Raw genomic sequence first — 15,131 nt, 5'->3', positions numbered from 1 at the left:
GAAAACAACCTGCCATGTTAATAATCAGAACTTTAAAACAAAACCCTTTACATATCTCGGTGACGGTAATGAGTCATCCGCAAACCGGCCCGCTCCTGTTTGCCGTTAAACAAACGACACAACGACAGAGGAGACGACATGAATACGTGGCGATAACACCCCCCACCCCGCCCTGCGTCACCGGCCCCGGGGACCAGGGGCCCGCCAGCCGGTGGCGTTAGTCACGCCACGCTAGAGGGTTGCGGCGGTATGGGCTGAAACGGCGGGGCGCAGAAAAGAGACCGACAGGAACATAAACATCGTGGTCTCCGCGGCAACAGCAGCAGACGGCGGGCATGCAAGAAGGCGAGACAGACACGCACGGGGGGGGGTGGGGGGGACCAAAATCAAAATGCCCGCTCTCTCTCTCTCTCTCTCCAGGCCGGGGCTGTCAGGCGGCGGTGGCGGCGAAGGCCTGTAACCGAGGCGACGTTCCGCCGTGAAATATTAACGCCGGCGTCGTCTTTGCTTTTAAAAGGAAAAGAAAAAGAGAAAAGGGGGACGAATGACTCGCCAAGGTTGTGGTTGTGCGTGCGCGTGTGTGTGCGTTTTCGTGTGTGCGTGTGTGTGTATGTGTGTGTGTATGTGTGTGTTTGTGTGCGTGTATCTGTGTGCGTGTGTGTTTGTGTGGGTGTATATGTGTGCGTGTTTGTGTGAGGGTGCATATGTATCTGTGTGTCTGTCTGTCTGTCTCTGTATGTGTGTGTATCTGCGTGTGTGTGTGTGTGCGCGTGTATGTGTGTGTGCGTTTTCGTGTGTGTCTGTGTGTATGTGTGTGTGTATGTGTGTGTGTGTGTGTGTGTGCGTTTTCGTGTGTGTGTGTGTGTGTGTATCTGTGTGTGTGTGTGTGTGTCTGGGGTTCAACGGAGGATGCCTACCCCCTTCACCTTATCCCTGAATACCCCCCCCCATGTCAGCTCTGCTCAGTCGTCTCGGCGTGGGGCGGGACCACCGCGGGCGCCGGGGGGGTGAGTCCATTAAATCTTCACACAGATGTATCCCTCTGAGGAGCTGGGCGGGGCGGGGGGGGGTGTTGGTGTCTCGGGCTAGAAGCATTGTCATGCTATCTGTAGACCCCCCCGACTGCGTCTGCTGCCTGACACAACGGCTTCTCGTCAAAACCCCCCCCCCCACGCCCCCAACACATACACAAACACAACACCAGACTTTAAGGTCAAAGTAAATCTTTGTTTTCTTCTTCGCATTCATCTGAATGAATGCACGGATGACGTGATTGGACGGCGCAGCTGTCCGTCTACCTAGCTTCCCGGCTAGCTACCTGTGGCTAAAGCTAGCAACCTAGCTTCCAGGCGAGCTACCTGTAGCCAAAGCTAGCGAGCTAGCCACATGGTTTTTTTTTACGGGGAATGCCTTTGGAGGGAGGGTTTCTTTCCGTCGGATACTTTTTTACGTTTTTGACTGGTTTTCCCCAATTGCCTACCGTTAAATAAAGCCTCTTAAAACATTTGAGGACAGGGAAAATCCCGAAGGGTAAAATGATACGCCACAGCTCTAAAGACACACATGGAGAGATGACGGGGGAAGACAAAGCACGTGTGAGGGTTTAAGGGCTGGACGGCTTGTGATTGAACCCAGAGATGATCTAAGGTGTGACATCACAGGAGGACCACAGTTCGAGCAAACGGGACCAGAAGGAAGACCGGTAAAAAGGTTGTGTCGTACAAGAAAACGAGCAGTATTGCGAGCATTAAACTCGCATCTCCTCTGACTATCACTGCGGACTCTGGGCAACGGACGCTAAAGGGGGACGCTCCGATCTCTTTAGCGCACGAGAGTCTGAATAAATTTCCTGGTTTATGCATAATTGAGAAGATGAAACAAAGGCAAGGAGGGGGGGGAGGGGGGCAGACCACAGGAGCAGTCAACTGAAATGAGAAAATTTATGTCGGGGTTCAGACGCTTTGCATAAATTGGGGAAGGCTGGCTGGATAATTAGCTTCTAATTGGCGCGTACGTGAGATGTTTACCAATATTAGCTTTTTCACGCAAACAAACATGTGTTGTCGTCTTTGCCGTCACCCGAGTCAACCCCAACCCCCCCCCCCCCCCCCCGACGCTTGGGAGGCTGGCTGTATTAAAACAAACACACCTCGATATTGGAGTACAGTGGAAAGACGCCATTAGCCAACATGTGACGAGTGACTGTGATGTCGTCACACATTGGACGCACACACACACACACAGGCACACACATACACACACACCGTGGACTGAACAAAAACATACACACACACACACACACACAAACACCATAGACTGAACACACACACACCTTGGACTTCACACAAACACACCCTCGACGCACACTCACACAGGCACACACAAACACACACACACACACAAACACACACAGGCAGGCACATACACACAGGGTCTATCGTATCCAAGACGAGAAATAAAAGGTCAGGCGTGCTTACGCCCAGAAAACGAGTGAGGAGAGGTGGGGAGGAAGTGGAGGCCGTAGCTTTGTATTATGAGGCTGTAGTCGGTTCAGATTAGGAGACAACTTAAATATATCTCAGCTGTTTGTCAGCTGTGACTCACCGTCAGTGGAGTGAAACTCTGGTTAGAACTGGAGCTTATGTAACCGCTAAAGTCACCCGCAAGTCAGCCCAAAGTGGCGTCAGGACAAGAGTGACACGAAACAGTGGCACGACTCCTCAACCTTTTAATCATTTATGAATCACGTTACAACTCTGCGTTCTACGTTATGATTTTCATTGTTTGGTTTTCAGGAGATGACACTTTGACTGTGCTCTTCAGGGATATCAAGCTCTCAAACGATATGAACGATAAAATATCGAGCGCAATCTGAAACCCGCATAAACCGACAACGTGAACACGACACGCCAAACAACACACACATGCATCGAGATAACCACGGCCATACCGCTCACCACAACACACTTCCATGAGCTCTCCTGCTCTGAAAACCAACCAGTGTTTTCATGAGGCCACGATGGGAGAGATTGGTGATTATTAACAACAACAATGAAGTGTCCCCGGTATCTAATCTCGACACCCCCCCCCCCCCCCGAAGGTTGTTTAAAATTTTGTTGGGGTCTATGGAAATAACCAGCTTCTCATCGGTGATATGGGTTATTATGTTTGTGCTCTCTCTCTCTCTATCTCTCCCCCCCTCTCCCTTGCTCTCTCTTCCTCTCTCCCTCCCTCTACTCAGACTCAATCAAGCGATAGCCCTCACTCTCTTCCTACTTTCTCTTCCTAGCGCCACCACTTCCTCATCTTTGTAATCTGGGTCGCAGAGGAAATGAAAAGGATGCTATCGCCGAGCAAGCGAGTGCGGGCGGAAGCGCATTAAGGTTTAAGGAGCGGGGGCTGGCTATTTCCTGGGGGGGGCTATGCCTATTGCTTGGTAAAACAAGTTGTTTTCCTTCAGCGCTGGATGATGGAGGGCTGGCCTTTTAGGGAGGTGACGGTGGTATTAGGAGGGTAACGGCCCCGTAGCGTACCTCTGTGGGTAACTGGGTTAAATGAAATCAGGACAAGGCCTGTGTGTTGAACATTGCTCCCTCGTCTCAGTTCGTCTCAGTGCATGTTTGTCACAAAGAAGTGTGGAAGGAACACCGAGAGATGGAAAACAGTGGGGGGAAACTGAGCTGGTAGATCGTTATTGTTAGGTTAAGGTTGAGGAAAACATTCAGCCTCAACAGGGCTGGTATACAAAGATCACCCCAAAGGAATTCTGGGGAAATAAACCAACAACCAAAGGAGGGGAGAAAAATGGACTGAGGAAGAGGATAGCGCAGTGGTGGAGAGAATAGCACCGTGGTTTAAGTGTTGTACCACCAGCAGCTTCTTAATGACCTGTGTCTGAATTCAAGTCGCTTTGGACACAAATGTCTGCCGAGTTACCACATGTAATGATAATACGTAAGACTTATGAAGCGCTTTTCTAAATACGCAAAGACGCTTTACAGAGCAAACACAAAATAAAAGCATTTAATAAGAACGAATATATCAGTAGAAAATAAAAAGATAGAAAATTTTGAAGTAAGAAAGGCCGCATATGAAGCTATTAACGTAGCGCTAAGAGGCTAGTGGGGTGACGGTCGGGTTGGGAGGGTAAGTTCTTCGGAAGCTCACCATGGCGATGTCCCCTCTTCTGAGAGTCTTCAACAGCGTGTCCTGGAAGGTGGAGAAGTCGATCTGGTTGACCCCTCCGAGCAGATCCTAGAAGGAAGGGAAGAGAAAGACACAGAATTGAATATATAAAAGAAAATAGCCGAAAGTAAAAGAGTTAGTAAATAGACATGGTGGAAGGGTGGCCGTTACAGAAGCCCAGCACCTTCTGATCGCAAAAGTAATGAGACGTGAAAACGAACATCAAAACCATTTTGAGTCCACTGGTTTGATCACAAACATGCTGGCTAAAACCGGGAAGAAACAGCGAGTATTTCACGGCGTCGGTTTGGGTAACAGGCAGACATCTTCCTCAGAAGATGACACATGAAGGGACGTCAACCGGCCGTAGCTTCTCCCACCGGCGCCTGATATATCCCCTCGTTTACAAAGACGTCACAGCACATGACGCAGGGCCTTCGATGACGTACGAGGCACGACACAGACACATGATGCTGTCCTGTTGGGAAGGGGTCTGCTGACACACAAACCCAGCCCTGCACACACACACAAACACACGCGTTGTTTCATCGGGGACAAGGGTACACATGTGTCCCCACTCCGTTGGACCCCGCGAACCTCAAGAAGTGATGTCATGCCACCAGGTGTGAGTGTGGTCAGCCATTACAGTCCATTTGAAAAATCGGCCCTTTCCTGTGCATTAGTGACATCACAAGTGGGAGCGTCTGTATGATGTAAGATGTATGAGTCCACTGGGTAGGCTGGTAGACCGATCTATCCAGCACACATCTAGGAGGACAAGCCCACTTGGGATGTCACTAAAACACAGGAAAAAGGCGGATTTTCAAACGGCTTGTCACGGCTGACCACACACAACACCTGGTGGCAAGACATCACCCCTTTAACGAAACAAGGCTTAGCATAACCGGGGATGATCTGCGTACCACCGGGCCCTGTCCTTCGAGGCAGCCCTTTCGTCCAATCAGAGTTTGACGCCCCGCCAGAAGGAGTCAACGTCTCCGATCGCCCGTCAAACACCGACACCACAACCGCCTCAGACGCTCTGTGGATGTGGAACGCGTGCGTGGTCGACTCGGGGGATGTGGCGTCCCCCCGAACACACACGTCAGGCCTTGTGCGACGTTGGGGGGTGTGTCGGGGAGTGGGTCGGGGGCGGGGCAGAGGACACTGGTGTCAGCCAGTGGTGCAGGACCTTCGATCATCAGGACCGCGGCCTGTCAAGACGGCTCATCCGTCGGCCGGCCTGTCGAGCAGGGAGGTGGCGGCGGCAGCTGCAGTCCTCGCCGCCGCCCGGGGGGGGGGAGGATTGGGGGGGCTGACCTTTACGGCGCCCCGGCAGCACACAATTAGGCAGCGGTAAAGGAAGACGCCGCCCCGCTATTTAAAGAGCCACAGCAGGTGTTGTGAGCGGCGATGGAACTTGCCGACGCGAGAATCCAATTTATGGCGATTTTTTCCTTTTGCTTTGCTTAGGTCGTCGTTTTTTCCCAAAGCCAACAGAGGGAAATTGGTTTCTGAGAGTCGGCATTGCGCGTGAAGCCGTTCGCCTCGGCGTCTGCGTCTGCTCTTTTCGCGGGCGCACAGGCGCCGGTGTTGGCGCGCTGCGGGCGAGATAAGGGAAATGTCTCATTTGCAGCGGCCGCTAAAAGGCAGATTAGATAACGAGACAAAGACAAAAAAAAGAAATGTATTTCTGTGTAACTGTTCTTATTTGCTAATTGCTACACTGGAGTTTTAACAACGAAAGAAATAAAGGGTGGAATTAAAGTGAAAACTTGAAATGGTAGCGAGCGAAATGAGAAGACAATGATGATGGGAAAAGTCGCCCTTTCTGATTTTAGCTCCACACAAAAACCCCAAACGGCGGTGGTTTGCGATGCGGTTGACGGCGGTGAATAACCTTTTAGAGTTAAAAAGTAATTCAGGAGGTTTCAACTGCCACAGCCGTGCGTCTGGAAACACATAGCAGGCAGGAATCTGAGTCCGTCTGAACACATCGTCTCCAGGTGTGAACGCACACAGCGCTGAGATAGGCGAGAAAAACACTCAGACGCCGCCTCGTGTTAACCAAATGTGTCACAACAAATCGGCGGGAGAGACAACTCCAACGAGGAGCCCTCATCACCGGGGCGGTCGAGGTCTCCCGTTCAATTAAAACAAACCGACAAACCGAAAATAAAACTTTCGACGGCGGAAATCTTGCCGACGCGGAGGAATAAGAAAAAAAGTGCATTATCGTTGTTAAACTGGAAATGTAATTAAAGCTTTCCTACTCCCGCGCGTCTGCGAGCAGTGATTTCACCCACAGGTTGGCGCGGTGGCGCTAATAAAGGCGCTACACTTGATTTAGTTCGGCAGGCAGCTAGTAAAGCAGCGCACACACACATGAGCGCGGATATTGCCTTACAGCCGGGGGAACGGATCAAATAACGTGCGGCGACATACTGCAGAATGTTATTTGATTTCTACCTATTCCCAGCAGCCACGCGCGTGCTGGTACAAATGCGACCAACATCCACCTGCCGTGGCATATATCAGGTTTCTAGTTATAGCTATGAGATATATCACCTTGCATATGTACGCGTGGAGAGGCGGAGACAAAAAGATGAGACATCCATTTCAACTAGCCCACACACGCCCCGAAAAGAGATGAACTCTCCCACACGGCGTCACGCACACATATAGCCTGGGTGTGTGTGTGTCTGTGCATATATGTGTACGATTGTGTGTGCATATGTGTGGGTCTGTGTGTGTGTGTGCGTGTGCGTGTCCTATGTTACAGATCTAACAGATGGAAGCCACAGAACGACAGTTAGAGATCCTCCTCATCTCCGTACAACCCTCGCACCCCCCCTCCCCCAACCCCACTCACCACCACACCCCCCACCCTGCCCACTAAGCCCAGCATTCCATACTCAAATGTACAGATAAGTGACCCCCACCGTGTTCCCGTTCAATCTGTTCAAACCCAGGCTGCTGTTCCGACCGCAGTGGAGATGATTCCAATAATCTCCTCCACCTTCACCACCTCCCACCCCTTCCCCAGGGTAAAGGGGTATGGGGGGGGTACAATACCACTTATCAAGTGTTTTTTCCCCACACAGACGATCTCTCCGGCTCGCATCCAAACCCTCCAACCGCCCCCTTCGCCCACCACCACAGCCACGTCCACACAAAGAACAGGCCCGATGTAAATCTCCACCCAATCTCTGTTTCTAATGCTACCAGATCATGTAATAATACGTACAGATCATTGTTATTCAGAACACATCAACCTATACGGATGATATACCCCATCTGTGGTTTAACAGATTCAGGCAAGCCAACATCTTGTGATCAACCGATGTGAGATCAAAACCTAATTTGCGCATATGACACGATTATCCGCTGAAGAACAATCATACGAGCGAGTGAGAAAGAGACAACACAGCCTGTGAAATCAGGAGTACATCCAAACCATCTTCAACAGAGCATGACCAATGTGGAGGGGTAGAGAGTAAACCAGACAGAGAGAGCGAGAGAGAGAGCGAGAGAGAGGCGAGAGATGGAGAAAGAGAGCACAAGAGTGAGAAAGAGAGCAAGAGAGAGAGCAAGAGAGAGAGCGAGAGGGAGAGCGAGAGAGAGAGGGCGAGAGATGGCGAAAGAGAGCACAAGAGTGAGAAAGAGAGCAAGAGAGAGAAAGAGAGAGAGCAAGAGAGAGAGCGAGAGAGAAAAAGCATATTCCTTGGCAACAACAAGTCAGTGGAAGGTGACAGAAAGTACTTTTTGTGACAGGAACCGGCCCCCACAACTTCACTGCCATTGGCTCATCTTTGGATTTCATAAAATAATAAAAAAATGAAATAATTAAGTAAATTCAATTTTAGGAATGACTTGGGACTGAAAAATAGTGTCTTAAAATAAACAACATCTCGTTGATTTGTAATTCTCGGGGCTTTTTGATTTCAACCATGAGAAAGATAACTGCGGTCAGACAAGTCGATTCACGCCCTCCTCCGATTGGTCGCTCGGTATCCGGCATGCCAGGCTGCATTTCATAAAAGGACATAGGGTCGGCTTATCACAAAGCTAAATGCCAATGTAATTATTAGTGTCTAGAGATAGTGGGAGAAGGGAAGTGAATCCCGGCGGCTGAAGACCACCATATTTAATGACTAAATGTCACTCTGGCGAAGGGGCGAGAGAGCTGGCATGCCTAGTGCGCAAGAGCGAGAGAAAGAGAGGGAAAGAGAAAGAGAACGAGAGAGGGAGAGAAAAGGGAAGAGAGAAAGAGAAATTGAAATAAAATTGAAATTGAAAGTGAAAGTGAAAGTGTAAGTAAAAGAGAGAGAGCATAAGAGACAACACCTCAACGTATTCATAACATAAGAGGTCTGGGTGAGTACACAGCACAGGAAAAACGGTGTGCGTCGGTGTACAGCCGGGCCTCCGAGATCATACAAGCGTGAGAACACGTATGTGATTACCTTCTGCCTGTAAGCCCCCCTGTCATGTGACACGGGAAGGGCAGGGAGGCAGAAGAACATGCCGGTGGGGTCGACAGGGTGAACGGGGTCGGTGGTTTCCTGTTTGTTTGCAGCCTTTCCCTTCTTCCCAAAGGTCACCCAGAGAGGAATTTAGGAGGGGGGGGTTGTGAAATACAGGTCGAACGGTGATCTTTATGTGTGCGAATAGAGATCTGTCAGGCGCTTTGAAGACCGTGGGTGAGAGAGGCCCTGTTTAGACACATGGACAATACCAGAGCCAAGACGGAAATGTCACCACCAATCAAAAGACCTTCACATTATGCCCTTTTCTTCTCTACAGCCCCCTAGGAGTCAACATTTGAAACGACACGCGTAGCATTATTTGATCCGGAACCATAACAATACTTCCAAATTAAATCACTTAAAATCAACGACACAGCCAAACGTGTATGATAAGTAGCATGCATCCCGGTGCTGGTCGTACAGTATTGCCTCCACAGTTGATTAGCATTAGCTGCCTCTGTACAGCAACCTATAATTAGTACCATGGAAATAGGACTTTATAGAAATGAACGCGACGCTCCGATGCACTCTGACCACCGGTGACAAGGGAAAGGAATCCAAGGGTGGAGGGACGGATGACATGATGGATGGGTGAGTGGGAGGAGGGATGGACTGACGGGTGGATGGTGGAGGGACGGACTGATGGGTGGATGGTGGGGGGACGGACTGATGGACGGATTGGCAGTACCATGGAGGCTGGATGATCACACGCAAGCTCATCGTAGCATTTCATATTTCATTAAAATAACAAAATCAAACATTGCCAATTAACTTCTGGAACGATCTGGGGCGGAAATCGCGGGTCTTATAAACAAACAGCATCTCGTTGATTTGTCATTTTTGGGGAAATTTGAATTCAAACATGGAAAAAGGGTAAAACTCGATCGGACGAGTCGATTCGCGGCGCCCTCCGATTGGATGGTCGGATGGCCGTATTGACGGAGGGATGGACCACAGAGTGGATGGACAGATGGACAAACGACGGGTCGATGAGAGAAGGATGAACGGACAGACAAGAGGAGCGGTGGACGGACCAACCGACTGCTAAACAGTCACAGTCCCTGTGGGTGGGGTGACGGTGCAACTTTGCTAAAGTACACCACCAAGTGCCCGGCCAGCTGTCGGAAAGTGAAGCCTGGAGCCGGCAGCTGCCCAGCCTGGGTGACCTCCCACCTCCGCCCCCAGCCCCAGCCCCCCTTCTCCTGCTCCATCTCCACCTCTTTTCTCTGGTGCCTTGCCCCCACCTCCACCCAGGCGAGGAGCCTGTCCGCCACTGGTAATTCACTCTCTTTCCTCTCTCCTCTTTCTCCCTCTCTCTCCTTTCTCCTCCTACAGACAGAGAGAGACGGAGACAGAGAGAGGGACAGAGATAGAAAGCGAGAGAGTGACAGAGAGGGGGCTATGGAGCCAAGTAATATAGATCAAGGTCTTGAACGACTATAGAAAGATGATGCCTCTAAATGTCCCTTATATAGCCGTCGTTCTCTCTCTCTGTCTCTCTACCCCCTAGGTCTCTCTCTCTCCCTCTCTCTCTGTCTCTCTACCCCCTAGGTCTCTCTCTCTCCCTCTCTCTCTGTCTCTCTACCCCCTAGGTCTCTCTCTCTCTCTCTACCTCTCCCTCTCTATCTCTCTACCCCCAGGTCTCTCTCTCTCTCTGTCTCTCTCTCTCGCTCTCTCTCTCTCTGTGTCTCTCTCTCTCCCTCCCTCTCTCCCTCTCTCTCTCTGTGTCTCTCTCTCTCCCTCTCTCTCTCTCTCTCTCCCTCCCTCTCTCTCTCTCTGTGTCTCTCTCTCTTTGTCTCTCTCTCAGACAGGTGCTGGTTGTCTGTAAACAATAGCAAGCGGCGGGCGCGCTTTATGGTGACAGACGGTGGGAGGGGCTTGTGATGCGGGGACGGACGGGGGGACAGGCAGATGACTTTTGTCTTCCCTGACGCCGATCAATGTTACCACCTACACCCCCCCCCCCTCGGGCCCGGGCCCCGTCTCACTGGGCCTCCGATGGCGGCAGGGGCCCGTGGGCCGGGTGTTGTTGTGGTTCCGTTTTTGGCTCCGTCAGAGGGCGCCAGACGAGAAAGGTCACCGCGGCAACGGCCAATACCCAACACACACACACACACAAACAATCACATGCAAGCACGTACACACACACACAGACGCACACAAACACACACAGACAGACACACGCACACACAAACAATTACACGCAACCATGTACACACACACACACACAGTCGCACACACAGACAGACGCACGCACACACAAACAATCACACGCAAGCATGTACACACACACACAGACGCACACAAACACACACAGACAGACGCACACACACAAAGATGCACACAAACACACACACACATACGCACTCACACACACGTTATCATACATGCACACCCACACAAACACACACACACACACACACACACACACACACCCCCAGCCTCTCACTGACTTATAGGGGTGGGGACGGCGCCAAACTAAATAGATGCATATGGTGGCAGTGGTCTAATAGTATTAAAATGAGAATGTCACAGAGAAAGGCCCGCAAGGCAAGATGTGGGAAACAATTGCACATTGTGCTCACACACACAAACATACACACGCAGACACACAAGTACATCTACACACCAGAGTGCAATAGTAGTACATTCCCCTTTTACGACGTGAACGGCTGCATCTCCGCGTGGGTGCTATGCTACGCTAACATGGAGACGGTTCTAGAGCTCTCTCTCTCTCTCTCTCTCTCTCTCTCTCTCTCTCTCTCTCTCTCTCTCTCTCTCTCTCTCTCTCTCTCTCTCTCTCTCTCTCTCTCTCTCTCTCTCTCTCTCTCTCTCTCTCTCTCTCTCTCTCTCTCTCGTGTCTGTCTCCCGTCCTGCAGCTCTTCCCGAGCCAGGATGAGCCTGTGCCGTCAGACAGACAGACAGACACTCAGGGCGACAGACAGACCCCGACCAGACAGACACAGAGACTTTAGTCATCCCGTGCTGTCATCTCTTTAGCTTGCGACACCAATCTTCGTCGTCCCCAGAAAGCCTGCGGAGGAGAAAGAGAGGGAGGGAAAGGGGGAGACGGGGAGACGGAGGGGGGGAGAGAAGAGGAGGAACATTCTTTTGCGGCAGAAACCCCAGGTTGTGTAATCCGCTCAAAGTGCTCTATAAGACCGCGGAGAGATGAGGGGAGAGGAGGGGAAAGGAGAGGAGAAGAGAAGAGAGGAGAGGAGAGAAAAGGAGTGTCGGGGAAGGAAGAGAGGAGAGGAAAGGAGAGGAAGGGAGAGGAAGGGAGCGGAAGAGGGTAGAGAAGGAATGGAGAGTAGAGGAGAGGAGGGGATGGAGGAGAGGAGAGGAGAAGAGAAGGGAGGACAGGAGAGAAGTTTAGAGGAGAAAAGAGGAGGGGAGCGTATAAGAGGAGAGGAGAGGAGTGTGGGGAAGGAAAAGAGGACGTGAGCTATTCCGGAGCCCCTGTGGTCTTTGAGAGCTTGTCATTATCGTCTTATCTGCCGTACAATTGGGTCGTCATGGAGACCTCACAAAACACACCCCCCCCTCCCCCCTACACTTCCCGCCTCTTGCTTAACCGCCAAGGACACAGAGTTCTTCGACTGGAGGAGAGGGTCTCAAACAAGCCCGACGTGTTTTCTGGACCACCAGAGTGTGTGCGTCTGTGTCTGTGTGTAAGTGTGTAAGTGTGTGTGTGTGTATGTGTATGTGTGTATGTGTATGTGTATGTGTATGTGTGTGTGTGTGTGTGTGTGTGTGTGTGTCTGTGTCGCAGGGAAAAATAGGCGGGGAACAACTCGCCGTCGTAGGAACAGCGATCCCATTTACATTATGCCGACAGTTATGAAGAACGACGATTTGACACGGAGCATCATCTCGTACATGGATCCAGATACTCATGTTTACATGCATCGAAGAGGCTCGGGAAATCGCCGTGACAACGGAGTGATGCCATCGCCGGCCGCCGCGGACTCTCCCTCCTCATCGGACATCACCGCTGCCGCCGACTCCGCCTTCACTCGCTCAGCGGACTGCGGCAGCGCGGGGAAGCAGGCGTCGATAGTATGTGTCAGGCGGACGAAGGCTGATAGGAATACTGATGGTTGCCCTGGACTAGGGCAACGATCTCCTCCGCGGCCTCCTCCTCTACCTCAATGATTGCGTTAAGCACACAGGTAGCGCCCAATGCTAGTAGGACTAGCGTTGGGAGCTACCTGTGTGCTTAACGCAATTATTTAGAGAGTAGGTTTCCCAAATCGTCCCACCGTAACGTTACGGATTTGCCCTGTGTCCGAATTGTGACTTTAAGTCACTACTCAACCGGTACCTTACGATACAGTAAGGATGTTCATAGAACCAAGTCCCAAGCACTAACAATTGCTAGGTTAACCCATTCCCTGTATACAACAAAGATAGCTAGGAAAAGATGCTACACAAGTACTATTTTCAAGTGCCAGGACGTACAACATACAATAAGTACATTAATTAAGTGCCAGGACGTACAATATACAATAAGTGCTTAAGAGGGGTGTGGGTGAGGGGAGGGTAAGGGGGGAGGCTATGCAGAGTCTAGTTGAACTCTGAAAACAATTGTATGATTATAATTACTTCCATTAAGATTATTCAAATTATTACTTTCAAATAAATGTGCTTCAACCGCGAGGCAGACAACTATGGAGAGACTTATGGAAAGAGTCAAGTCACTGTTGTTGTGTAACGCGTTCCCCTAAACACCAGGCTGTGCACGCCTTCCTGAATCCATTATCACAAGCCCGTTGGGATACTGATGAGCAGGCAGATTCGTCAATCCATAGCAGCTTGCCTGGACAACAGGAACACGTGCGTTTGGCAGCCATTACCGCTCCGTGCTTTGTGGAAAAACTAAAGAGTCTTGGCATTACTTTCTATGCGTTAACAGAATTGTTTGTGTGTGTGTATGTGTGTGTGTGTGTGTGTGTGTGTGTGAACAGGGGCACTACAAATAATAATAAACTTTAGTTTTTAATTCGCCCAACACATCGGGAGGGAAACCAGTGCAGTGGTGCAACGTGTGCGCATATAACCCTGGGGTTGTGTGTATATGAATGTACACATGTGCATACGTTCTTCATACACACACACACGCACACACATTGGCATTGGGAAAGGGTCGGGCCTTCCTCTGATTTCTGACCTGGACCATGTGACCCAGACCATGTGACCCGGACCATTTGACCCTGTGACCCGGACCATGTGACCCGGATCATGTGACCCAAACCATGTGACCCGAACCATGTGACCCGGACCAGGGAGAAGAAGGCGCAGGAAGAAAGCCGGAGACGAATAAAAAAAGTGTGTGCATGTGTATGTATGTGTGGATATGTGTGTGTGTGTATGTATGGTCTTGCATCTTCACTAGCCTGACAGTTTGGCAGTTCAGCCGCCATTCCCCCCCCCTCCCCCCTCCCCCCACCTCACACATACACACACACCCGCCCCAACCACAACCAACAGAACGCACACAAACACACACAGCCCTGTCAGGGGGACTACCAAAACCCTTCTTTGCAGAACTGCATCCCTGCTGCCCTCCCCACAGGCACGCTATACCCCCCCCCCCCATCCCCCCCCCCCAGCTGACGCGAACATGACACAATGCAGTCTGTTTAAAGCTGCAAAGTACAAGCCACAACCCCCCTCCCCCCCACCCCACAGGTTTGGAGGGGGGGGCTGACACTCAAGTCGTTACACAACAAGCTTTACACACTAAGAGCCGAGGATGAGGGGAGGTACTGAGTGTGGTACTGACGGGGAGAGAGGGGTACAGAGGGAGAGAGAGAGAGAGAAACATAGGAAGAGAGAGAGATAGAGAGAGTGAGAAAGAGGAGGTGGGAGAGAGATGGAGAGAAGGAAAGAGGAAGAGAGATGGAAAGAGGGAGCGAGAGCAATAGAGAGGAACACACTGGCTTCTTACCACAGCCGGACGGGGGTGTTGACGTCGCCCGGACAGGAAAAGGTTAGAGTGCGACTGACTGGCTGGCTGCCGGTTCCACAGGTGCGACGCACACACACACACACACACACACCACTTTATCCCCGCAATCAACCGCTGGGCCCAAACCTTGTTTTGGCTAAACAGTGTCTTTACGATGCTGGCGGCATCACCAGCCCCCCCATTACGTTTGGCCCGATCGGCACGACGCTACAAAGAGCGGCAGTGTGGCGACAGTGTAGAACAAGGTCTGGCGCGCCGAGATTACGTGGCGCCGAACCGTGGAGGCCATGTTTTGTATTCACATTAGCGAGAGGGCTAGCCACGAATTAGCTTCGGGGTGCGAGACACACAAGATTTACAGTCATGACCCCCGCTAATCTTTTCTGCCTGCGTTTTTTTCCTCCTCGGGATGGATATTACACCACGGAAATATTTCCAAACGGAGA

At 51.1% G+C, this 15,131-nt stretch overlaps 1 protein-coding gene across 1 annotated transcript in view; it reads right to left on the bottom strand.

The window, feature by feature from the left end:
- Positions 1 to 4,202: 4,202 nt before the first annotated feature.
- LOC307091198 (glucosidase 2 subunit beta-like) overlaps positions 4,203 to 15,131 on the bottom strand; it is a 41,417-nt gene continuing 30,488 nt past the window's right edge. Inside the window, exon 9 of the mRNA XM_079758123.1 lies at positions 4,203 to 4,254. The gene's annotated coding sequence lies outside the window, so the exon portion shown is untranslated. The remainder of the gene's footprint in view (positions 4,255 to 15,131) is intronic.

The sequence above is a fragment of the Pollachius pollachius genome (assembly GCF_949987615.1).
Source record: "Pollachius pollachius genome assembly, chromosome: 20".
Taxonomy (NCBI): Eukaryota; Metazoa; Chordata; class Actinopteri; order Gadiformes; family Gadidae; genus Pollachius; species Pollachius pollachius.
Note: the sequence above shows the minus strand (reverse complement) of the source record. Positions and strands in the feature narration are given on the sequence as shown.